The 27,234-nt window shown below is 37.0% G+C and overlaps 2 pseudogenes; both read right to left on the bottom strand.

Moving 5' to 3' along the window:
* Positions 1-383: 383 nt before the first annotated feature.
* LOC125419617 (photosynthetic NDH subunit of subcomplex B 2, chloroplastic-like) lies at positions 384-1,992 on the bottom strand (annotated as a pseudogene).
* A 13,507-nt stretch (positions 1,993-15,499) lies between these two features.
* LOC112493560 (photosynthetic NDH subunit of subcomplex B 2, chloroplastic-like) lies at positions 15,500-17,087 on the bottom strand (annotated as a pseudogene).
* Positions 17,088-27,234: the final 10,147 nt, after the last annotated feature.

Here is a 27,234-nt window from a genome sequence, read left to right as displayed (position 1 = left end):
GGGATCAGGGCTGTCTAGGGTTCCGGGGAAGGAATTCTGGACGGGTCCTGACAAAAAGACTGTCCTAGTCCAAATTCAAACTTCTTGAAAATTTGGACATACAGGGTTCATTTTTGGTTTCAGGATGAATTCTAACACTCAGAGCTAATTATTTTTTTTTCTTTTTCGGAATCACTATTTTCATTAAAAGAGGGGGGGGGGGGGGGACATACATTCAACTTAATTTAAAAAAAAAAAAAAAGTTGCTTTGATAGATTGGAGGAACTGGTGTGTACAACTTAGTAAAAAAAAGGAAATAGGGTGAAAAATAAAAGAGAAAGGAGGGGAAAAAAAATGAAAGAATGGATTAAAGAAGAAGATGGAAATTCTATATGAAAGATTAATTACAAGTTATCATGCCTCCAATCCTCATCAGGCTTCACAACAAGAGGTACCAACATGGAATCAGGACCAGTGCACATGAAATATTCCTTCCCATATTTCTCAGAGAAAGAGCCAGGGCTTGATAAGTAGATCTCCTCAAATCCCATCCTTATTACCCTAAAGAACAATTCTCGTCCTTGAAAACGGTAACAATCATGTTAGAGTTGCCAACTTAATTAAGAGACTAATAATGGTGTGCCATTTTTCTATCTGTCAGCATTTGATCCCATTTCTTTTTTCACAAGTAAAGTTTGGTTTTGAAACAGTTCAAATTCTACCACGTCACTTTGTAAACAAAACTTGGCTTCGATTAGAAGAAATTCAATAGCAATGTACCTGATCAAGAGTTTCATATTTTGAAGCTGGTGTGTTGTAAAATGCCTTTCAATCTCTCTTTAGGAGGGGCTACATAAACTCGGCTGAGCTTGTTGTTCAGAATGGTAAAAGGCACATCTTGAGAAGTCCACAAACCCGGTTTCTTTTCAGGCTCATAACCAAAAGTAAACAATGCTGGATCTTCAGTTTTCATTGCTTCAACAAGTGATAATATTTCGAAAGGCGACGATAAAGGAGGGCTTGAGCAGTAAGAACAGCCTTGGAGACCTTGGATTGCTACCATATTTTGCCTTTTGAACTTGAAATGGCTAAGTATAACATTTGTAAGAGTCACATTCTTCTTTCCTTTGTTCTTCACAATGTGTGCTGTAGCCATGCTTACCGGATTTAGTGTAACAACATACATTAGATCAGGTACTCCACTGGTGCAGCTCGGTTCAACCTGCAACAAAGAAGCAATGGCATGGGAAAAAATGAAAGAAAGAAAAGAAGAACATTTTCTTCCCTGGTTTCATCATTTTAGAACTATGTACTTTGATTCTCACAAAGATATGATTTAGGCATTTTATCCACTCGAGAATCCCCTTTCCAAAACTCTCCTACTACTGAAATTCAACAAAATAGCCACTGGAAGGTGGATAAATTGGACAATAGGTACCCGACATAACTTTGGTGGAATTGGACACAAAACACTAGCAATAGGAAAATAGCTATTACAGCAAGGATATTGGAGTAAATAAATCAAATGAGGCCTAGACTTTCATCGAGAAAATTAGAAGCATCAAGAACCATAACATCTGAACCTTTGCAAATGGAACAAGACAGTTGAATTAAGCAGTACCTGGAGAGCATCAATGGCATCAGAATCAACATCTTTTACAGTCCATTCAACAAGCATAAGTGACCCGTTGATCCAGGCTCTGATGCATCATTGATGAACAAACCGATCCCTCCTTTGGTTCTAGTAGAGGCTGAACCATTTGGAGGAATTGTATAAAGAACCTCCTCAAAGCCATCATCTTTCCAGTACACTTTAGGCTTGTATGAAGTAACAAGAGCATCAAGTACTTGTAGCTTTAATGAACTACCATTCCTTACAGTTAGCTGAAACATTGGAATGTTGTCGGATTGCGAAAATTTAGTGCCTTTCCTGCTGAATTTCTCATTAAGGTTCTCAGGAACTGAAACTGTGGTTGTTGCAGGGGAAAGAGATAAGGAAAGAGCAGAAGGCATTGGGGGGAGAGAAGAAAGCTCTTCCCAGTTTCGGCGACACATAAAGGTCTATAAGGCTAATCAGCAAATAAAATATTTGTTTTTAACTAAATAGAATAGGAAAAATCAGCAAATAATTATGAATAACCAAAACACAAAAATAAACTCCCTCCCAAGTCCTGGCAATCTATATTAGTGAGGCTGGTCTGCTACCAAATAAACTCTTCACACCTACATCATGGAATCATCCGTTTGAGATATTATTTCCAACCTTTTAGAGTAAAATTTACCGGAACTCCATTAAAAATAAAAAGTACTAACCCCTTGTGGAAGAAAATCTCCCACATCAGGAGTGTCAGGACCCGTTCAGAATTCTTTCCCCGGAACCCTAGACAAGCCCTGATCCCAGGGAAACCCTACCGAACCCTTCAATGGAAAATCCGGCAGAGCCTCCCCTAAGGGATGGACTTACCACAAACTACCTGCACTGAAAACACACTTCTATACTCATCCCCTTATTCCTCTCGCAAACTACAAATGGTTCCACAAATTTCAGCACTTCTCAACAATAACAACAGTCCAGTGCATAAATAAAAACATAAGTGTCCCAATAGTATACAGAGCTTTAAGAAGTGCTAAACAACAGGATTACAACAAGGATGAAATAAATAATACACTGAAATGAAAGAGTACAAAAGTACTTCTCGAAACGCAACAGCAGTGGAAAACTTGGTTCGCTCCTGCAGAACGTCTACCACCACATGCACCTAAGGGAACGGAACTTAAAAACGTGAGATGCTAATCATCTCAATGAGTGACCCTAACTACTGAACACTTTTAATAATAATAATAATAATTAAGGGAATTGAATAAATACCAACAATTAATAAATAAATAATAATAAATAATAACTGTTGGAAACAAATAATTTCCCTCAAAACTCTCACCAATCACTCCGTTTGAAATGTTCCCTTTTTAAAACAATTTCACAAAACCCGATGTACGTACTTCCCGAAAACCAAGGGATTAAACTATTTGATAAACAGTAAATAAATAAATACATACCCCAATATATAATTAAAATATAATAAATTATAGTAAATAATTTTTGGACACCTTTGGGGTTTAAAACATTATTTGCAATTTACACCTGACGCACCACACCATATACCGGTGATGCCCTCCGATACCCAGCGTCCCGAGCACCAACTGGCGGGGGGTTAAAGAGAGAAACCTGCAAACGGCACTTCGGCGTCCCGACAGTACCGCTGCTGAAACCATCAACCCGGCCAAGGAGGGGGGCGGCTGTGGGCAATAACAAACTTGCCTGCCCACGGTCCAATGGCAACTCACGGGTGAAGTAATAACCGCGCGCTAAACCACATAATACCTGCGTTTTCCAACCAACCGTACCGTTTTCCAAAATTACCGTGGGAAATACATTAAATTCTCACACTTACCATCCCACATATTTTTTTTATTTAATAAACCGGTACGAAACATTGATAACCAACAAACCACAATTTTCTCAAAGTACGAGATGCAACCATAAAAATACCGCGGGCATAATTTATAAAATTTAACAAATATTTTCGTAAAATATTTAACCCAATTATGCCAGAAAAATTAATACTGAAAACCACGTACAAATACTACCGAAATACACTTTGCTCATGCACAATAAATTAAACCACAATAAAATCATAATTAAATCACACCACATGAGCATAATTTAAATACCAATTTAAATACCACATAAACATAATTAATTGCCCAAAATAATTTTTGAAGGTGGGTCACTCACCTTGAGCGCGTAAATCAACTAAGATCCTCCTCGGAACTCCACCACTCGTACGCGCACCTAAACAACCACAGTGCATCAACCAAAAATATTAATATTTTATTCGGGTAATTCCCAAATGGGTACCCGGGGAGCGAACACCAAACGATATCTAAAGGTTACGAGTTATATACCAAATCGAAGCTCGAGTGATGAGGATCACTGATTCGGTCTTACTTTCCGGTGATCGGACCCGACGGGGTCGGAATCTCTTCGAGTTTTGGCTCCGTAATTCTCCCAAACCATCGCGAATTGGAGGAAACGGATGCCAGATTCAGGTTCAGGAGATCGAACACAGTGGACTGGAGCCGAACGGAAAACTGGGTACTCGCCGGAACAGTAATTTCCGGAGACCCGCCGCGGTCACCGGCAACCGTCGCCGGCGGCGGCGCGTGCGGTGGCCGTTGGCTGTGATTTTTTTGTGGATTTGTAGATCGTGGGGAGAGCAATCCAACTGGATCGGCGGTGAGGCAAATGGAGGCCGGACGGTGGAGAAATCACGGTTTGAAGATTTCCGGCCCCTTGCCTGAAAACGCTCCGATCCTGGTGCGTCAGTGGTCCGATGGCCGTAAAACTTGGTGGGTCGGCCGGGCTTGAGGAGGGGATCAAGGGTGTCAGGCGCGTGTGGCTGGAAAATGGTCGAAAATGGGTCAATCGGCGGTGGCCGGTGGTCGAGGGAAAAACTCACCGTCGATCTTCGAACGTCCGATCCGGGCGCGTCCGGTGGCCGATCGCAGTGAAACTTTGAGGTTTTGCCGAAAATGGGGAGGGGAACCTTGCTGGCCAGTGCATGTACAGTAGATCAGCCGAAAAATTTGAAAATCTCCGGTGGCCGCTGGACTTTCTCTCTCTCTTTCTCTCTCCTCTCTCTCTTTCTCTCTCTTCCTCGAGATTTTTACCAAATAAAAGCCACGGTGTGACACTGTTCATTCCACGTGGACCAATCAGAAGCTAACACATGGCATTTCACTGTTCATCAACTCAAAAACATTAAAATATTACGGTATCCGGTAAACTTCACGCGTCCATAACTTCTTAACCGGATGTCCGTTTTAAGCGTGCCGCTAGTCTGTGAACTCAGATCGACGAGCACTTCACAACCATGCACGAGTCAAAGCTCATTTCCCCATAATTAAAAAGTCAACTCCGGCACCCCTTGGACAGTTTGCACTTCAACTTGTTTTGCCCATAACTTTCAAACCGTAGCCCTGTTTTCGACGTGCTACTAGTCTACGAACTCGGGGCTTCATTCACTTCACCACGGTACCCTGGTCAACTCGAAATTCCAACCGGAGCAAAAAGTCAACTTTTGACCCGCTCGGTCAACGGTCAGCTTTGATCAACGTGCACGGATTCCGGTGCGATTTGGGACGGGGTGTTACAAGGAGTCTTCAAGAACAATTGGCGTTATTGCCACCGGTTTATTGCTTTTTGCTAAGCTATTTTGTCTTACAATATCTTCCAACAACCCAAAAAAATAAATAAATAAAATGAAATTTATCTGGAAACCCTCTTTCCGATTTTACTTTCCTTTTTGAATGCATCATTGACATTGGCCGCATTTTAGTGTTGGAAATATCTATATGAAACTGAGTTGGAAGGTAGGTAATGTCATCCTCGTTTCATTAGCTTTCCATAGATACCTCATTTGTGAATTTTGGATACCGTTTATGTTAGTTTCCAGAGGTAATGGGTATTATTTATCCGAATAAAATATTAATTTATTTGACCTTGTGTAATATTGTTAGACTAGGAGCACGTGTGAGTCGTAAAATTGATCCTATGGAGGTCTTGGTTGGATTGCATGCTTGAGGTAAGTGACCCACCTTCAAACTTAATTTTGGGTGTTTAATTATATGTATTTTATGATAATTGATTATTTGAAAATGCAATTTTTCATGTGTTAATTGTTTAGTAAAATTATATATTGGAATTTTGATGGCACAATTTAAATAAATTGAAATATATATGTGTATTAAAGCATAATTTGATTTTGACAAATTATGGAGATTTTATTTTTATGAAATTCAATTTTTAAAAAATTGTGAATTTGAATTGTTGTTTAATTTAATTGTGAATTTATTTATGTTTTATAAAAATGTATTTATATATTGATGAATTGTGGAATTTAATTATATTTTAAATTTTGAGAAATTGAAGGAATATTTATTTTAAATTATTGTTAATTTCATTGATAGATTTGAAATTGATGGAATTTATGCGATGGATTTATGATGATGGTTCATAAAGGAATTATGAAAAATTTACGGGTTTAATTGGATGGAATAAACCCGGAGGTATTTAAGAAATTTTTGATGTCAGGACCCATCCAAGATCCCTCACCAGAACCCTAGACAAGCCCTGATCCCAAGAAAACCCTACCGGACCTTCCAATGGAAAATCCGGCAGAAGCTCTCCTAAGGGTTGGACTTACTACAATTTTTCTGCACTGAAAACACACTTCTGTCAGGACCCGTCCAAAGTCCCCACCGGAACCCTAGACAAGCCCTGATCCCAGGGAAACCCTACCGGACCCTCCTATGGAAAATCCGGCAGAACCCTTACAATTCTCTCAGTTGGAAAGGTTCCCCTTTTAAAACCTTTTCACAAAACCCTTGTTCGTAATCCCCGAAAACCAAGACATCAAATAAATACCAGAAACGGTAATAATTGTATTTTTAATTCCAATACAGCTTTAAAACATTTTATTTTTAAAACATAGTTCCGAAAATCAGTTGATGCACCCACTATATACCAGTGGCGCCAACAGTACCCAGCATCCCGAGGTACCGCCAGACAGGAGGTTATAGAAAGAAACTGGCATACGGTCGCGTGGCGTCCCACTGCGCCGCTGTTAACCTGGTGTCCCGGCCATGGAGGGGTGGCCACCCTCATCCGATGGCAACCACAGGACAACCTCATAATATCACCTGCGCGCTACTCACACCCACCTGCGCGCTAATCATAACCGTGTGCACACTAACCATATCACATAAAATCAGAACACCAGTACGTGCACGGTGCATCCAAAAATCATAAAATTCACAAATTTAAATTATATAACAAATTTCACATCTTTGCATAAACATAGCGGGTATAGTCCATCCGCTTGAACCCGGAAATTCTCCACAATTTATTTATAATCAACACCATAAATTCCATGATTTTCAAATCCACCAACTCCCAAATCCACCAATTCAAATATTCACATTTTCCCAATAGCATAAATAATTTCTCGAAATATAATAATCAAATCTCATAATATTCCATGGACATATTTTATAAAAATTGAACTCACCAACATGAGCAAATATTTTCCTTGAAATATTTGAAAATCAAATCGTGCCCGATTTAATATTAAAACCACAAGAATCCCAAAATTCCCAAATCCATAAAATAATTTCACATGGCATAAATTTGTAAAATGCACCTTTTCTTAAATCCAATAAATTCACAAATAATTCCACAATAAATCAAATAAATATTTGGCACATAGAAATTAAATTCCAAATATTTAAATCACACATAATATATTCACCAATTAAATTCCCAAAAATAATTTGAAGGTGGGTCACTCACCTTATGCACGTATCTCAATCAAGATCCTCCGTAGGATCGACTCCGCTACTCGCACGTGCACCTAAAACATCCACAGTACACCAAACCACAAATATTAATATTTTATTCGGATAATTCCCAAATGGGTACCCGGGGAGCGAACACCAAACGATATCTAAAATTTACGAATTATATACCGAATCAAAGCTCGAGTGATGGTGATCACAGATTCGGTCTTAATTTCCGATGATCGGACCCGACGGGGTCGGAATTTCGCCGGAAAGCTTTTCGGGTTTCAGCTCCGCAATTCTCCCAAACCGTCGCGAATTGGCGGAAATGGATGCCGGATTCGGGTTCAGGAGGTCGAACACAGTGGACTGGAGCCGGCCGGAAATTTGGGTACTCGCCGGAACAGTACTTTCCGGCGAGCCGCCGCGGTCACCGGCAACCGTCGCCGGCGGCGGCGCGTACGGTGGCCGTTGGCTGTGATTTTTTGTATAATTGAAGATCGTGGGGACAGCAACCCAATGGGACCGGCGGTGAGGCAAACGGAGGCCGGACGACGGAGAAATCACGGTTTGAAGATTTCCGGCCCCTAGCCGGAAAACGCTCCGATCCCGGCGCGTTGGTGGTCCGATGGCCGCGAAACTTGGTGGGTTGGCCGGACTTGAGGAGAGGATGAACGGTGTCAGGCGCGTGTGGCCGGAAAATGGCCGGAAGTGGGTCGATCGGCGGTGGAGAGAAAAACTCGCCGCCGATCTTCGAACGTCCGATCCGGGCGCGTCCGGCGGCCGATCGCTGTGAAAATTTGAGGTTGTGCCAGAAATGAGGAGGGGAACCTTGCTGGCTGGCGCATGTACAGTAATTCGGCCAGAAAATTTGAAAAATTTCGGCACCGGTCGGACTCTCTCTCTCTCCTTCTCGCTCCTCTCTCTCTTTCTCTCACTTCCTCGAGAATTTTATCAAATAAAAGCCACCGTGTGGCACTGTTTATGCCACATGGACCAATCAGAAGCTGACACGTGGCATCATTGTGCACATAAGCCAGATATAATAAAATAATACGGTATCCGGTGAATTTCAAACGTCCATAACTTTTTAACCAAGTGTCCGATTCAAGCGTGCCACTAGTCTATGAACTCGTATCGACGAGTACTTTACAACCATAGAAGAGTCAACTCAAAATTACACAACAAGAAAAAGTCAACTCCCGGCACCTTTTGGACTGTTTGCACTTCAACTTGTTTCGCCCATAACTTTCAAATCGTAGCTCCGTTTTCGACGTGCTGCTAGTCTACGAACTCAGGGCGTCATGCACTTCGCCACGGTACCCTGGTCAACTCGAAATTTCAACTGGAACAAAAAATCAACTTTTGACCTGCTCGGTCAACGGTCAACCTCGGTCAACGTGCACGGATCCCGGTGCGATTTGGGACGGGGTGTTACACTTCTATATATATACCACTTTATTCCTCCACCTTACTACAATTTAATTCCACAATAAACAGCACTTCCATAAATTAAATAGGAAACTAATGCAATATTTAATAAAATATATCCAATACAGTATACAGAGCATCATAGGGTACAATTAAGTATGGAAGTTATACAACAAAGGATGGAAAGAAATATTACAATAGAAATAAATGAAAAGAAAGAGAACTCCTCGAAATACGACAGCAACGAAGATCAAGCTCGCTCCGGATGAACGTCCACCAATCTTTGTACCCAGGGGAACAGATTTAAAAATATGAGATGCTAATCATCTCAGTGAGTGATCCTATTTACTATACAATTATAATAGCAACAATAGTCAAAGTACACTTGAATAATTAAGAATAAATAAGTAAATAATTAATAATTAATTGAAAATAATATTTTCTCACAAAACCCTCACCATTCACTCCGTTGGAAAAGTTTCCCTTTTAAAACATTTTCACAAAACCCAATCCTTTATGCCCCAAAACAATTAATGAATAATTAATTTAATAAATAATTAAATAATTCAAATACGAATAAAATACAATAAAATAATTTAAAATACTTGCATTAAAGAAATATAACGTAAAAGTGAAATTCAATATATAATTCGTAAAATTTGATTTAATAAATCAAAATAAATAATGTCAAAAATATAATTTCAATAATTACAAACAATCATGTTAAATAAGTGGTAAAAATATTATAAAATTCATTTTGGAATATTCAATCAATCTCTATAATAAAAATATGGCAAGATGCATTTTAAAAACATTGATTTAAAATAAGTGACATAAAATATGAATAAATACATTTTAGAAAATATTAGTGGGAAATAGGTGATGAAACACGTTAAATATATTTAATCTAAATACGATTTTAAAACTTGAGGATTAGAAATTTACATCTGAAAAATAATACTTGACGTACCACACTATATACCAGTGATGGCCTACGATACCCAGCGTCCCAAGCACTATCCAACAGGAGGTTAAAGAGAGAAACTTGCATATGGTCGCTTCGGCGTCCCGACAGCGCCGCTGCTTAAACCATCATCTTGGCCATGGAAGGGGCTGGTTTATGGCCAATATCATACTTGCCTGCCCTCGGTCCGATGGCAACTTACGAGAAACATTATAACTTGCGCACTCATCTACATACACAGTACAGAACACCAGTACTGTATGAGTGCGTCTAAAACAAATAATCATATTATTTTTAAAAAAATAACAATTTTTGCAAAACTCACCTTGGGAATCATACCATTTTTCAAATTCACAATCCTATATTTTTTCTTTAATATCTCCAGCGTAAGTCCATCGATAATAATGTACAAATAACTTTTCCCAAATCATAAAATCAATCAAATAATATTTTAAGGGCATAATTATATAATTTGAAAGCACCAAACTTAAACCAATATTTTTCTTGAAATATCTAAAATCGAATCATGCCCAAAAATAATATTAAAATCCAAATACAATTAATTAAATGAAAACACCTTGCTCATGCATAATAAATTCAATTAAATCACAATAATAATAATCAAGAATTTCTTAATAAACCAAACTTTCATTTAGCATCAATAAGCATATGTATATATATATATATATAAAAAGAAATCACCAAAATTGAGAATACAATTTACCACAGTTATAAATAAATTCCACCACATGAGCATATTTTCTAAATATTAAATTAACACAAAATAAATATAATTAATCACCCCAAAATAGTTTTAAAGGTGGGTCACTCACCTTAAGCACATGTATCAATCGAGATCCTCTGCAGGATCAACTCCACTATTCACACGTGCACCTAAAATATCCACAATACACAAAACTAGTTATTTTAATATTTTAATCGGGTAACTCCCAAATGGGTACTCGGGGAGCGAACACAAATGACAACCAAAATTTACGAGCGATATACCGAATCGAAGCTTGTGAAACGAGGATTACGAATCTGGTCTCACTTTTCGGAGATCGGACCCAATGTGGCCGGAATCTCATCGGAAAGGTGTCAGATTTTGGATCCTCAGACCTCACAAACCGCCGTGAGTTGGAGGAAACCGATCTCAGATCTGGGTTCAGGGGGTTGAAACTAGTAGGAAAGGCAGGCGGTGCAATTGGAAACTCATCGGAAAGTCGATTTCCCGACAAGTTGCCATGGTCACCGGAACCCATCACCGCCGGTGGCGCGTCCGGTGGCCACTGGTTGTGATTTTTGAAGGAAATGTAGATTGGAGGATGGGCGAATGGATGGGACCAGCGGTGTGGCAAACGGAGGCCGGATCGGAGAGAAATCTAGGTTTGAAGCAATCGGCGCCGCCAGAAAAAGTCTCGATCCGAATGCGTCGGAGGTCCAGTGGCTGCGAGATTTGGTGGAATGGCTGGAAATGGAAGGGGCAAGGTGGAGATCGGCTGCATGTATGGGTGAAATGTGAAGTCCCACATCGGTTGGAAAGGGGAACGAAGCATGGCTTGTAAACGTGTGAATACCTTTCCCTTGCGAGGCCTTCCCAGGAGAGAACGTAAAACCGTGTGGGCTGGATCCAAAGCGGACAATATCATGATTGGGCCTGAGATACCCATGCCATTGGGACTGGTAGGTAGGGGTTGTAAGAGGATTCCCCGTAACCATTGCGAGGCCTTTTAAAACCTTGAGGGCTGGGTTGTAAAAGGATTTCCCAGATCCAAAAAGAACAATATCGTATGCGGGTGGACTGGGCTGTCACATGAAAAGGGCAGAGGACGGCGAACGGAGGGTGGCCGTGGGTGGTGGCTTCTCTCTCTCTCTCTCCTCTCCTTTCTCTTTCTCTCTCTCTCTCTTTCTCTCTCTCTCCGGTTACACGACTCACACATGGGTTTAAGCTAATAAAAGGCCATCTCGTGGGTGCCACTATGCACTCACGAGAAAGGTTGAGGGCTTGACATGTGGTGCACATTTTTCACAATAACACCATTTAATTGGAAAAAAGTATAAAATAATACTGTACCAGAAAAAATTTTGCGAGTCCATAACTTTTTAACCTAGTGTCCAAATTAGGCGTGCTGCTAGTCTATAGACTCATATCGATGAGTACTTTACAACCATACAAAAGTCAAATCGAAATTCTACATAAATAAAAAGTCAAACTTGGTACCCTTGGACAGCTTGGACCACAACTTGCCTTGCGCATAACTTTCAAATGGTAGCTCCGATTTCGACGCGCTACTAGTCTACGAACTCGGAACGATACTTGCTTTGAAATGGTGTCTCGATCAATGCAAAATTCCATCAAGAACAAAAAGTCAAAATTTTGACCCTCTCGGTCAACGATCAACCTCAGTCAACGTGCAAAAATTCCGACGTAATTTGGGACGGGGTTTTAAATTTGAGATTTTGAAAATGTATGAATTTTATGATTTTTATATGCATCACACACGTACTGGTGTTCTGTATATGTGGATATGATTAGCACGCAGGTGGATGTGCTTCGTGCGTAGGTGGGTGTGAGTAAGGCACAGGTGATTTATGGGGTTGTCCTATGGTTGCCATCGGATGAGGGTAGGCCACCCTTCCATGGCCGGGACACCTGTTTGTAGTGGCGCGGTGGGACGTCGTGCAACCGTATGCCGATTTCTCTCATTAACCTCCTGTCTGGCGGTGTTTGGGACGCTGGGTACTGTTGGCACCACTGGTATATAGTGGGTGTATTAAATGGTTTTCACGATGTGATTTCAATCATAAAATATTTTAGAAATTTATTTAAATTAAAGTGTATTTAATAGTGCTTTGTAAATTAAATTGTTTTGGTATTTTAAATTAAATTCTATAAAATATTTTAAACGGATATTTTAGATTATTTTAAATATTTCTTTTAGAAATAAATTGATTTACTTTATTTATTTAAATATTCCTTGGATCATATTAATATAAATTTTATTGTGATTTTGTATTATTTGTTATGATACTTTAGTTATAATTTAATATTTGTTATTAGCATGATTTTTATATTTTTACCTCTCACAATAAATTTTGGATTGTTAATTTATTGCCTTTTAATTAAATACGTTGTGGATTTTGGGGCTTAAAATATCGGATTTTGTGAAACGTTTTGAAAATGGAACATTTTAAACTGAGTGAATCGTAAGGGTTTTGAGAGAAAATATTATTTTCAAATACTTAATAATTAATTACTTATTTATTATTGATTAATCAAGTTTATTTTATTGTTATATTATTATTATTTATTTCCCTGATTAATAGATTAGGCCACTTACTGAGATGATTAGCATCTCACGTTTTTAAATTCTATTCCCTTAGGTCCAGGTTAGTTGACGTTGATCGTCCGGGGGCGAGTTCGACGTCTTGGTTCATTTCCGAAAGTCCAAGAGGCTTTTCCTTTCCTTTCTATGTTGTATTATTTCTTTTTATCTTATATTGTATTAAATTTCATATTCAATTGTAGTTGATAACGTTCTGTATACTATTTGGACGATTATTTATTTAATTATGCATTGGTTCCCTGTTAATTATTGAAGTGCTAAAATTTATGGTAATACTTTGTAGTAAGGTGGGAGGAATAGGATGGTGTATATAAAAGTGTATTTTCTATGCAGGGAATTTTATGGTAAGTCCTATCCTTAAGGAAGATGTTGTCGGATTTTTCGTTGGGAGATTCGGTGGTGTTTTCCTGGGATCAGGGCTTGTCTAGGATTCTGAGAAATTTTGGATGGATCTTGACAATGTGAGGATGCCTCTCTAGTTCTGAAATGGAAAGTAGGCCATAACTACCGTCATTTTTTTTTTTTTTTTTGGGTAAGAACCCTTACTATCTTCTTTGTTCTAAACTTTATGGATATATAAGTGACATTGCAATTAAAAATCCTCCTTTACATATATATATATATATATATATAATTTTGCTATATAAAAAGCATATGATCATTTCCATAGTGTAAGCACATATTTTTATGCAACAGGTTGTGGTATCTAATATTAGGCCTGCACGATAGAGGAGGACAAATAGTACGGCTATATATATGTATATAAAAAGTATGGTGAGCTGAGGAGGTTATTTCTCTGCTATTAACAAAAAAAAAAAAAAAAAAAAAAAGAAATATGTGTTTCACCGTATAAGCACATAATTTTATGCAACATGTTGTGGTATCTAATATTAGGCGTGCACTATAGAGGAGGATAAATAGTACGGCTATATATATATAGTATGGTGAGCTGAGGAGGTTATTTCTCTGCTATAAAAAATAAAAATAAATAAAATAAAAACTATGTGTTTCACCGATTGACAGAAGGAAGGGTATTATTTATGTATATATAGATCCAACAAAAAACTAAAATAAATTATAAGTATTTGCAATTTCTAAAGACTAATTATATATATATATATATATATATAAAGTATGGTGAGCTGAGGAAGTTATTTATCTGCTATAAAAAATAACTAAATAAATAAAATAAAAATAAACACTATGTGTTTCACCGATTGACAAAAGGAAGGGTAGTAGATATATATATATATATATATAGATCCAACAAAAAACTAAAATAAATGGTAAGTATTTGCAATTTCTAATGACCAATTGGTGTGTTAAGTAAAATGACCAAACTAGAAGAAATGTTTATGTAATTTACCCAGATAAGAAAATCCAATTTTGCATAATACTAAAAACTACTGGTCAATGCTTTGCAGCTTGATCCAATTTTGTAGCTTAAAAATGTTTTTATCTAGTGAAGTTAGAGTTCAGATTTTCAACCAGATTTTACTCCTGTGAGTGAAACTAGATGTGAAGAATAATGTAGCTGAATAATATTATGCCTGGTGTTATCTCTCTATAAAATCTGCTTCATTTTATTGGCTACTGTTTTGATGATAATCAAATGAAGTGGGACTTGTATGGCATATATGGTCCTTGAAGGCTAAAATTCCCAACGTTGACCAGTAGTTTTGTTGAATTAAGCTGCGAAACAGACAGAAAGACAGGTTTAACAATTGTAGTTCTTTGCTCTGTCTGCAATTTAATCATAGAGATTACTTGTCATGTTTTCAGATTGCTACATCTCTAAAAGAATTTGATTGGAACGGGGGGCTGCTAAGAATGATCCCAAATCTTTTGGTGGAAAGTTATAAAAACTTTAATACTAAAAGAACTAATAACTTCATCACAATTCTGTATGGATTTTTTATTATCTGGAATGCTATTTTTGTTACTGCTTGTTGGGTTTTTGTTTGGTTTTGACCAATAAGACAATGTTGGATGTCAGATTAATGGAAGCAGTACTTGTTTAAAACTGATGAGGCTCTTAAACATCTTGCTTTTGTTGGCTTGGTGTTGCCTTCTACATGCATATATAGGGATAAAGACTGTCCTACTCCAAATTCAAACTTCTTGAAAATTTGGACAGACAGGGTTCATTTTTTTTAGAGCTTAGTTTTTTTTTTTTTTTTTAATCTTTTTTTGACATACATTCAACTAATTTAAAAAAAAAAAAAAAAAAACAAAGTTGCTTTTATGGATTGGAGGAACTGGTGTGTAGAACTTAGTAGAAAAAAGGAAAATGGGGTGAAAAATAAAAGAGAAAGAAGGGGGGGAAAAAAATGAAAGAATGAATTAAAGAAAAAGATGGAAATTTTATATGAAAAATTAATTACAAGTTATCATGCTCTATAACATGTGCTCCTCTCCAATCCTCACCAGGCTTTACAACAAGAGGTACCAACATGGATGTAGGACCAGTGCATATGAAATATTCCTTACCATATTTTTTCAGAGAAAGAACCAGGGCTTGATAAGTAGATATCCTCAAATCCCATCCTTATTACCCTGAAGAACAATTCTTTATCTGTCAGCATTTGATCCCATTTCTTTTTGCATTAGTATAGTTTTGTTTCGAAAAAGTTCAAATTCTACAACATCACTTCGTAAACAAAACTTGGCTTTGATTAAAAGAAAGTTGATAGCAATGTACCTGATCAAGAGTTTCATATTTTGAAGGTGATTTGTCGTAAAATGCCTTCAATATCGCTTTAGGAGGGGCTGCATAAACTCTGTTGAGCTTGTTTTTCAGAATGGTGAAAGACACATCTTGGGAAGTCCACAAACCTGGTTTCTTTTCAGGCTTATAGGTGTGAGCAGTAAGAACAGCCTTGAAGACCTTGGATTGCTGCCCCATTTTGCTTTTTGAACTTGAAATGGCTAAGTATAGCATTTGTAAGAGTCACATTCTTCTTTCCTTTGTTCTTCACAATGTGTGCTGTTGCCATGCTTACTGGATGTAGTGTAATGACATAAATTAGATCAAGTACTCCACTTGTGCAGCTGGGCTCTACCTGCAGCAAAGAAGCAATGGCATGGGAAATAAAGAAAGAAAGAAAAGAAGAACATTTTCTTCCCTGGTTTCATCATTTTAGAACTATTTACTCTGATTCTCACAAAGATATGATTTAGGCATTTTACCCACTCAAGGATCCCCCTTCCAAAACTCTGCTACTACTTAAATTCAACTAATGGAAAGTGGACAAATTGGACAATAGGTACCCAACATAACTTTGGTGGAATTGGACACAAAACATTAGCAATAGGAAAATGGCTATTACAGCAAGGATTTTGGAGTAAATAAACCAAATGAGGCCTAGACTTTCATTGAGAAAATTAGAAGCATCAAGAACCATATTTTGGAGTAAATAAACCAAATGAGGCCTAGACTTTCATTGAGAAAATTAGAAATGAGGCCTATACTTTCATTGAGAAAATTAGAAGCATCAAGAACCATACCATCTGAACCTTTGCCAATGGAACAAGACAGTTGAATTAAGCAGTACCTGGAGAGCATCAATGGCATCAGAATCAACATCTTTTACAGTCCACTCAGCAGGCATAAGTGACCCTTTTGATCCAGGCTCTGATGCATCATTGATGACCAAACTCCTTTGGTTCTAGTAGAGGCTGAACCATTTGCAGGAATTGTATAAAGAACCTCCTCATAGCCATCATCTTTCCAGTAGGCTTTAGGCTTGTATGATGTGACAAGAGCATCAGGTACCTGTAGCTTTAAGGAACTACCATTCTTTACCAGTAAGCTCAACCATTGGAATGTTGTCAGATTGCCAAAACTTAATGCCCTTTCTGCTGAATTTCTCATTAAGGTTATCAGGAACGTAAACTGTGGTTGTTGCTGGGGAATGAGCCTTTAAGATGTTCGGTTTCAAAAGATATAAGGAAACAATAGACGACATTAGGGAGAGAGAAGAAAACTCTTCCCAGTTTCAGCAACACATACACCAATGGTTTTGTCTATAAGGCTAATCAGCAAATAAAATATTTGTTTTAAAGTAAATATAGTAGTAAAAATCAGCAAATAATTATGAATAACCAAAACACAAAAATAAACTCCCTCCCAAGTCCTAGCAATCTATATTAGTGGGGCTGGTCTACTACCAAAAGTACCAACCCCTTGTGGAAGAAACTCTCCCACATCAAGAGTCTTCAAGAACAATTGGCGTTATTGCCACAGTTTTATTGCTTTTGGCTAAGCTATTTTGTCTTACAATAACTTCCGACAACCCAAAAAATAAATAAATAAAGGGAGACCGTCTTTCCCATTTTACTTTTTTTTTTTTTTTTTAATGCATCATTGACATCGGCCGCGTTTCAGTGTAGGAAATATATGTATGAAACTGAGTTGGAATACTTTGTGGAGAAATTTTCTTAGAGCCGTCGACAACCCTGGATTCATTAATTTATCAGGTAACCAATCAAATAGGAAAAACAGACTTAATTCGCTTATTTTTTTAAAAATTTGAAAAGGGTAAAATAGAAAAAACACAATTAAATAGCATGGCATAAACCTATCATCCCATGGAACATTGTCCAGAGATGAAGCTATAGTTAATTTACAACCCAAAATCTAAAGGCAAACTAGCTAACTCCAAAATTTAACGGCTGTTGGCCTTCTTAAACACAAGTCAACCCTCTTTCACACATTCGCTAAGGAAATGTCATGAATTAATCATTGCTCGATAATTATGGAACTGTGTTGTCAGGACCCATCCAAAATTCCTCCCCGGAACCCTAGACAAGCCCTGATCCCAGAGAAATACCACCGAACCTTCCAACGGAAAATCCGGCAGCACCTCCCTTAAGGGTAGGACTAACCAAAAATTTCCTGCACTGAAAACACACTTCTATAAACATCCCCTTATTCCTCCCACAATACTACAATTTGATTCCATAAATTACAGCACTCCAAAGAACAACAGCAGCAACCCAGTGCATAAAGAACAACTACACGTCCAATACAGTATACAGAGCATTATACAGATACATGTGGAATTTATAAAATGACAGATAAAGAAGCAATACAAGTTCGAGAGGAAAAAGGGAAGAAAAACTTCTTGAACCTTCGGCAACGAACTGAGACGTTGGGCTCGCCCCGGACAATCAACGTCTCCAACCTGGACCTAGGGGAACGGAATTTAAGAGTGTGAGATGCTAATCATCTCAGTGAGTGACCCTATCTACTGTACACCTTTAATATTAATAATATAAAAATAAAGGAATTTAATTAATCAATACCGAATAATTAATTAAATAAATAAATAAATAAACATTTGAAGTAGCAATTTCTCTCAAAACCCTCACTATTCACTCCGTTGGAAATGTTCTCCTTTTAAAACATTTTCACAAAACCCGATGTACGTACTCCCCGAAAACCAAGGGATTAAACCATTTGATAAACAATAAATAAATAAATACATACCCCAATATATAATTAAAATATAATAAATTATAGTAATTAATTTTTGAACACCTTTGGGGTTTAAAACATTATTTGCAAATTACACCTGACGCACTACACCATATACCGGTGATGCCCTCCGATACCCAGCATCCTGAGCACCGACTGGCGGGGAGGTTAAAGAGAGAAACCTGCAAACGGCACTTCGGCGTCCCAACAGTACCGCTGCTGAAACCATCTCCCGGCCAAGGAGGGGGGCGGCTGTGCGCAAACAAACTTGCCTGCCCACGGTCCAATGGCAACAACGGGAGAAATAATAACCGCGCGCTAAACCACATAATACCTGCGCGCTACCACGTGTCCATACACCAGAACACCAATACTGTATGAGTGCGTCTAAAAATAAACATTATTAACCAACCGTACCGTTTTCCAAAAATTACCGTGGGAAATACATTAAATGCACACACTTACCATCCCACATATTTTTATTTAATCAAACCGGTACGAAACATTGATAACCAACAAACCACAATTTCCTCGAAGTACGAGATGCAACCATAAAAATACCGCGGGCATAATTTATAAAATTTAAACAAATATTTTCGTAAAATATTTAACCCAATTATGCCCGAAAAATCATATTTGAAATCACGTACAATTAATACCGAAACATACTTTGCTCATGCATAATAAATAAATTAAACCACAATAAAATTCATAATTAAATCACACCACATGAGCATAATTGAAATACCAATTTAAATACCAATTAAACATAATTAATTGCCCAAAATAATTTTTGAAGGTGGGTCACCCACCTTGAGTGCGTAAATCAACTAAGATCCTCCTCGGGATCAACTCCACCACTCGTATGCGCACCTAAACAACCACAGTGTACCAACCAAAAATATTAATATTTTATTCGGGTAATTCCCAAATGGGTACCCGGGGAGCGAACACCAAACGATATCTAAAGGTTACGAGTTATATACCGAATCGAAGCTCGTGTGATGAGGATCACGGATTTGGTCTTACTTTCCGGTGATCGGACCCGACGAGGTCGGAATCTCGCCGGAAAGCTTTTTGGGTTTCGGCTCCGCAATTCTCCCAAACCATCGTGAATTGGCGGAAATGGATGCCGGATTCAGGTTCAGGAGGTCGAACACAGTGGACTGGAGCCGACCGGGAAACTGGGTACTCGCCGGAACAGTAACTTCTGGCGAGCCGCCGTGGTCGCCGGCGGCGGCGCGTGCGGTGGCCGTTGGCTGTGATTTTTTGCAGATTTATAGATCATGGGGAGGGCAATCCAACGGGACCAGCGGTGAGGCAAACGGAGGCCGGACGGCGGAGAAATCACGGTTTGAAGATTTCCGGCCCCTCGCCAGAAAACGCTCCAATCCCGGCGCGTCGGTGGTCCGATGGCCGTGAAACTTGGTGGGTCGGCCGGACTTGAGGAGAGGATGAAGGGTGTCTGGCGCGTGTGGTCGAAAAATGGCCAAAAATGGGTCGATCGGCGGTGGAGGGAAAAACTCGCCGCCGATCTTCGAACGTCCGATCTGGGCGCGTCCGGCGGCCGATCGCCGTGAAAATTTGAGGTTTTGCCGGAAATGGGGAGGGGAACCTTGCTGGCCGGCGCATGTACAGTAATTCAGCTGGAAAATTTGAAAAATTCCGACGCCGGTCGGACTCTCTCTCTCTCTTTCTCTCTCCTCTCTCTCTTTCTCTCTCTTCCCCGAGAATTTTATCCAATAAAAGCCACTATGTGACACTATTCATACCACGTGGACCAATCAGAAGCTGACACGTGGCATTTCACTGTTCATCGACTCAAAAACATTAAAATATTACGGTATCTGAAAAACTCTACAGGTCCATAACTTTCAAACCACATGTCCAAATTGGACGTGCCGTTAGTCTACGGACTCGTATCGACGAGCACTTCACAACCATGCATGAGTCAACGCTCAACTTTGCATGAACAAAAAGTTAACTCCAGCACCCCTTGGACAGTTTGGACCTCAACTTGTTTTGCTCATAACTTTCAAACCGTAGCTCCGTTTTCAACGTGCTACCAGTCTACGAACTCGTGCCAACGTGTACTTCGTAACGGTACCTCAGTCAACCTAGAATTCCAACCGGAACAAAAAGTCAACTTTTGACCTGCTCGGTCAATGGTCAACCTCGGTCAATGTGCACGGATTCCGGTGCGATTTGGGACGGGGTGTTACAGTGTAAACGGCACAAGGCTTGGTTTGGAATCCCATTGGATCCATATATATTTGAAATATAGGAATATATAGGATTGGATAAGAGTAGTATTTCTTTTTTTATTTTTTTGGGGAAAAAAATTAGAGAATAATTTGGAAAATGCTTTAAAGACTTTTTTGCATTTATTGAAAAAGTTTGGAAACGGATATATAACAAAGATATGAATAATATTTATCACTTCCAATAACAATATTTTTTTTCCATATATATCAACCAGGACTCTATCAAATTGAGATTAGTTGATTTTGTCATCATGTCTTCTTTTGTAAGTTGCTGGATTCCTCTAAATGCTTAAATTTAAAATTTTATTTATAGTTCACCCAACTATATATATAAAATTCACTTTCCCAACTATGATTTTAGTAAATCATCCAATCTTATATTATATCATTGTTTATTTTTAAATCACAATTATTGAAATGATCCAACGGCTTACAATGGAAGACTTGTACAACCATGTTGTGTCAGGAGCCAACTCGAGTGTGTCAACGTAGTTATCTTCATCAAGCCACTTACTTGATGTCTAACTTCGTAGGCACAGTTCCTTTTTCCCAAGATCAACGAAAAAGGGAGAAGTCAGCTGATTCTTTTGAAGAATCGAAAGCGAAGCACTATTCTGTGGTGGGGGATGGGAAGAGAAACGGCTTGGGAGAAAGAAATTGGATGATAAAATCATCTGATCGATCTGATGTGAGCCGACTCTTTGATATACATAGTCAGTTTTTTTTTTTTCAGGATATCTAATGGATTTTCTGAGATTTATTTCTGAGATTTTATAATGAATTTTGAAAGGTCTATAAATGCATTGAACAACAAGCCTAAGCTTTGCACAATTAATTTTCATTTTAAATTCATATAAAGATAAAAAGCTAACAAGGTAGTATAATATTGGTGTTATTAGTTTTTTATTTGATACATGGTGCCTATATGAGATTTTTTAAACTTGAAAAATAACTAGGTCCTTAAGAATTTGTTCGGGACTTTGCTCACATTATTTCATTGCTTTGATCTTTTATTCATAGTAAGGTAAGTTCAGTGTACTTTTTTGTTATTCACATATAAAACTCTGTGATTATAAGCGAGGTCGCCCAATTTATGATAGAGGATAGCAATCTCTTAATTTTAAAATTTTGGTTAAATACATGCAATTGTCATAATCAAACGGTAATAGATGGTTGTTATGGTGGACAAACCGTGCCAATAATAACATTACTATAGAATAAAATAAAACATGCAAAAAGCTAGAGATGAAGGATTATTTGGTTAATAATTATAAATTTTTTCACTTTACCAATAAATTTCATAGTCTCCTAATTCATTATATGTCCTTGGTATATAATTAGATGGTGCAAATGCAAAATTAAGCAAATACAACCGAGACACAACAGCAAAACATAAGGAAGACAAAGCAAACAACACAATTCTTCTCCTTTATTTAGTAGTATATACAGTCGTTAACAGTTTTTTACCATAGCTATAGGCTAGGTATTATATAAATACCATTAACGATCTGCATGTTCATGTGAGAAGAAAGAAAACATACATATATTAGTGTGTGTGTATGTGTATATATATATATATAGATATAGTATTTTTTTAATATAAGCATTACACACCAATCAATACAAGAACATTGCCAAGCAGTCCAGGGACAATGGTAAGAACGCCAAGAGGGATTCTAAGTACTCCACGGGGAGGGAAAACAGTGCAGTTGACGAGCGGGAGGTCGACAAAGAGGGCACAGTCTGTTGTGTTAAAGAGAAGGCCCTGAACCACGTTGAGAGTGACGTAAAAACCGGCGGTGTTGGTGACGGCTTGTGCGAGAGTGGTCCTGCCTCCATCGCAGGACAAGTTGACAAGAGCACCAACCATAGGTGGGCTGGGGACAAAGGGAATAGGAGTCCCAGTGACCGTGCAAGAAAGGACGCTAAGAGCCTGAACTTAAGCTACGTTAGTGGAATTTTGAAGCACGGGAGGCAAGGTAGAAAAGGGAGGCAAGATCTGAGCTGATGAGGATGTGGTTGTGGCAAGAACCAAGATGGCAAGGAAGAGCAAGTATGCTGAAGGATTTTTTGCCATTGTTTGCAATCTAGCCACTTTATGATATCAGGGTTTATTGAGCTACTGCTTGTTAATTTTTTTTTATTTTTTATTTTTTATTTTGTTGTTGTTCTTGCAGATATTTGGAAGAGCCACTTATGGATTTATATACTACTAAAAAAAAAAACAAAAAAAATACTGTTTAAAGGATGACTCTAGCTCATGGATGTCAAGTTGGCCAAATAAGAGATTTATCGCTATTTTCCTAACCTAGTTTGGAATTTATTGCCGTTTGGAATCTATTGACATGGCAAGTGCAAAGGATTGTTGTTTGATCAATTAAATTATTCAATTTTAAATTATTAATTTATATGACACTTAACAAAACATAACTTTTCATATAGAGAGAGTTATTCAATTATCAAAACCTTTGTAATAAAAAACCATCAGAATATTTATTATCAGAATTTAAATTATTTTAAAAACTAAGATTTAGAAATGTATATATTTTGTATTATATGAGTCTAGTAAAATATTAAAAGCAAAAGAAGATAAAGTAAATCTTATTAGGAATTATATAAATCCAGAATATATTTTTAAATATCAATTCTTAAAATAATTTAAAAATTTATAAGAAATGTCCGAATGATTTTTTATAATGATCTTAACTTAAAATTTGATGTTTATACATATAATTTTGCTATAATAGATTTGCATATTTATTTTATGGTAAATATCTCACAACTCACTATATCTGATAAGATGTATGATTTTTATAAATATATTTATTTATTTTTTTCATCTCATTTGATATGCTAGGACGTAAAATACCCATTATAATGTAAGTGTATAAGCTTACCATAGCACAACTGTATATATACAAGACCAAGCTCATATCATGTGTCAATAAAATTTTATTTATCAACCATTAAATCACTTAAAAAGTTAAAATTTAAAAATATATTTTCTATATAAAATTTATTTATTTTTAACAGGATTTTGGAATTTTACCAAATTTATTTTAGACAATTAATTTATTTTCAAATCTCAATTTTTTAAAATAATTTAAAAGTTAATAAAAAATTTTAATATTAAAATTATCAAGTGTATTTGATGGGAGATCCACTCTATATATGCTGACTTTGCTTAATTATAGCCATGCCAAACTCTAGCTGAGGTTAATTTAACCATTACCGACTTTTTATTCACCAATTTGCATGCTATGTACATAGAGATATGCCCCTTATGCATTTTAATGAAATGGGTGGTGGTCAAAGGCCTTAGTTGCCTTTACCCTTCCGGCGGCTATGTGAGGATGTCTCTTAAGAAATTAGGCCATAACTACCATCATTTTTTTATTTTTTATTTTTTATAAAAACTATATCTATCTTCTTTTTTATAAACTTTGTGGATACTTTACACTACAATTAAAAGCCCTTCTTCATATATATATATATATATATATATATATATATATATATATATATATATATATATAATTTTGCTATAAAAAGCATATGATCTTCTCAATAGTGTGAGCACGTAACTTTTATGCAATATGTTGCGATGTCTGACGTTAGATTCGCAATATAAAGGAGGATAAATGCTTTCTATGGTACATTATATATAAAGTATGGTGACCTGAGGAGGAGGTTATCTTATCTCCCAGCTATTAAAAAAAAGTAACCCTATTTTTCGCCGATTGAGAGAGGAAGGGCATTATATATATACAACAAAAAACTAAAATAAATGGCATAAGTATTTGCAATTTCTAAAAGATCAATTGGTGTTTTAAGTAAAATGACCAAACTAGAAGAGATGTTTTAAGTAAAATGATCAATTGGTGTTTTAAGCCTGATGTTGTCTCTCTAAAAAATCTGCTTTACTTTATTGGCTACTGTTTTGATGATAATCAAATGAAGTGGGACTTGCATGGCATATACGGTCCTTGAAGGCTATAATTCCCAACGTTGACCAGTAGTTTTGTTGAATTATGCCACAAAGCAGACAGAAAGACTGTAGTTTTCCCAACTCACCCACATTGGGTGAGATGTATGGCTTTTATAAATTTATTTATTTATTTTTTTCATCCCATTAAATATGGTGGGACATAAAATACTCATTATAATGTAAGTGTATAAGCTTACCATAGCACAATTATTTATAAAAAGACCAAGCTCATATTATGTGTCAATAAAATTTTATTTTTCAGCTACCATATCACTTCTAAGAGCTAAGATTTTAAAATATATGTTCCATATACAATTTATTTTTTCATAAAATTTTAAAATTTTACTAAATTCATTTTAGACCACTAGTTCATTTTTAAATCTCAATCCTTAAAGTAATTTAAAAACTAATAGCAGATTTTAATATTAAAATCATCATGTGGATCTGATATGAGATCCACTCTATATATGCTGACGTTGCTTAATTATAGCCATTCCAAACTCTAGCTGGCGGTTCATTTAACCGTTACCAGCTTTTTATTTACCAATTTGCATGCTATATATACATAGAGATATGCCCATTATGCATTTTAATCAAACGGGCATTGTCAAAGGCCTTAGTCGCCTTACCCTTCCGGCGGCTATGTGAGGATGCCTCTCTACTTCTGAAATGGAAATTAGGCCATAACTACCATCATTTTTTTGTTTTGGTAAGAACCATTACTATCGTCTTTGTTATAAACGTTATGGATCAGTGAAATTGCAATTAAAAGTCCTTCTTTATATATATATATATATTTATATAATTTTTCTACAAAAAGCACATGATCCTTTCCATAGTGTGAGCACATAATTTTATGCAACACGTTGCGGTATATAATATTAGGCGCGCACTATAGTGGAGGATAAATAGTATAGCTATATGTATATATAAAGTATGGTGAGCTGAGGAGGTTATTTCTCTGCTATTAAAAAAAAAAAAATGTGTTTCACCGATTGACAAAAGGAAGGGTATTACATATATATATATAATATATATATATATATAGATGCAACAAAAAACTAAAATAAATGAGAAGTATTTGCAATTTCTAAAAGACCAATTGGTGTTTTAAGTAAAATGACCAAACTAGAAGAAATGTTTATGTAATTTACCCAAATAAGAAAATCCAATTTTGCTCAATGCTACAAACTACTGGTCAATGCTTTGCAGCTTGATCCAATTTTGTAGCTTTAACAATGTTTTTATCTAGTGAAATTATAGTTTAGATTTTCAACCAGATTTTACTCCTGTGAGTGAAACTAGATGTGAAGAATAATGTATCTGAATAATATGAAGCTTGGTGTTATCTCTCTATAAAATCTGCTTTACTTTATTGGCTACTCGTTTGATGATAATCAAATGAAGTGGGACTTGTATGGCATATATGGTCCTTGAAGGCTATAATTCCCAGCGTTGACCAGTAGTTTTGTTGAATTAAGCTGCGAAATAGACAGAAAGACAAGTTTAACAATTGAAGTTCTTTGCTCTGTCTGCAATTTAAGCATAGAGATTATTTTTCATGTTTTCAGATTGCTATATCTCTAAAAGAATTTGATTGGAACTGGGGGGCTGCTAAGAATGATCCCAAATCTTTTGGTGGAAAGTTATAAAAACTTTAATACTAAAAGAACTAATAGCTTCATCACAATTCTGTATGGATTTTTTATTATCTGGAATGTTATTTTGGTCATTGCTTGTTGGGTTTTTATTTGGTTTGGACCAATAAGACAACTTTTGATGTTAGCTTAATGGAAGCAGTACTTGTTCAAAACTGATGAGGCCCTTAAACATCTTGCTTTTGTTTGCTTGGTGTTGCCTTTTATATGCATATATAAAGACTGTAACACCCCGTCCCGAATCGCACCGGAATCCGTGCACGTTGACCGAGGTTGACCGTTGACCGTTGACCGAAGGGGTCAAAAGTTGACTTTTTGACTCGGTGAGAATTTTGAGTTGACTAGGGTACCGTGGTGAAGTGCACGATGCCACGAGTTCGTAGACTGGTAGCACGTCGAAAATGGAGCTACGGTTTGAAAGTTATGGACGAAACAAGTTGCGGTCCAAACTGTCCAAGGGGTGCCGGAGTTGACTTTTTGTTTATGGGGAATTGAGCTTTGACTCATGCATGGTTGTGAAGTGCTCGTCGATACGAGTTCACAGACTAGCGGCACGCTCAAAACGGACATCCGGTTAAAAAGTTATGGACGTTTGAAGTTTACCGGATACCGTATTATTTTAATATTTTTTTTGGGTCGTGAACAGTGAAATGCCACATGTCAGTTTCTGATTGGTCCACGTGGCATGAACAGTGTCACGCAGGGTTTTAATTTTGAAAAACTCTC

Source organism: Ziziphus jujuba, chromosome 11, assembly GCF_031755915.1.
Source record: "Ziziphus jujuba cultivar Dongzao chromosome 11, ASM3175591v1".
Taxonomy (NCBI): Eukaryota; Viridiplantae; Streptophyta; class Magnoliopsida; order Rosales; family Rhamnaceae; genus Ziziphus; species Ziziphus jujuba.
This window is presented reverse-complemented; position numbering and strand designations above follow the sequence as displayed.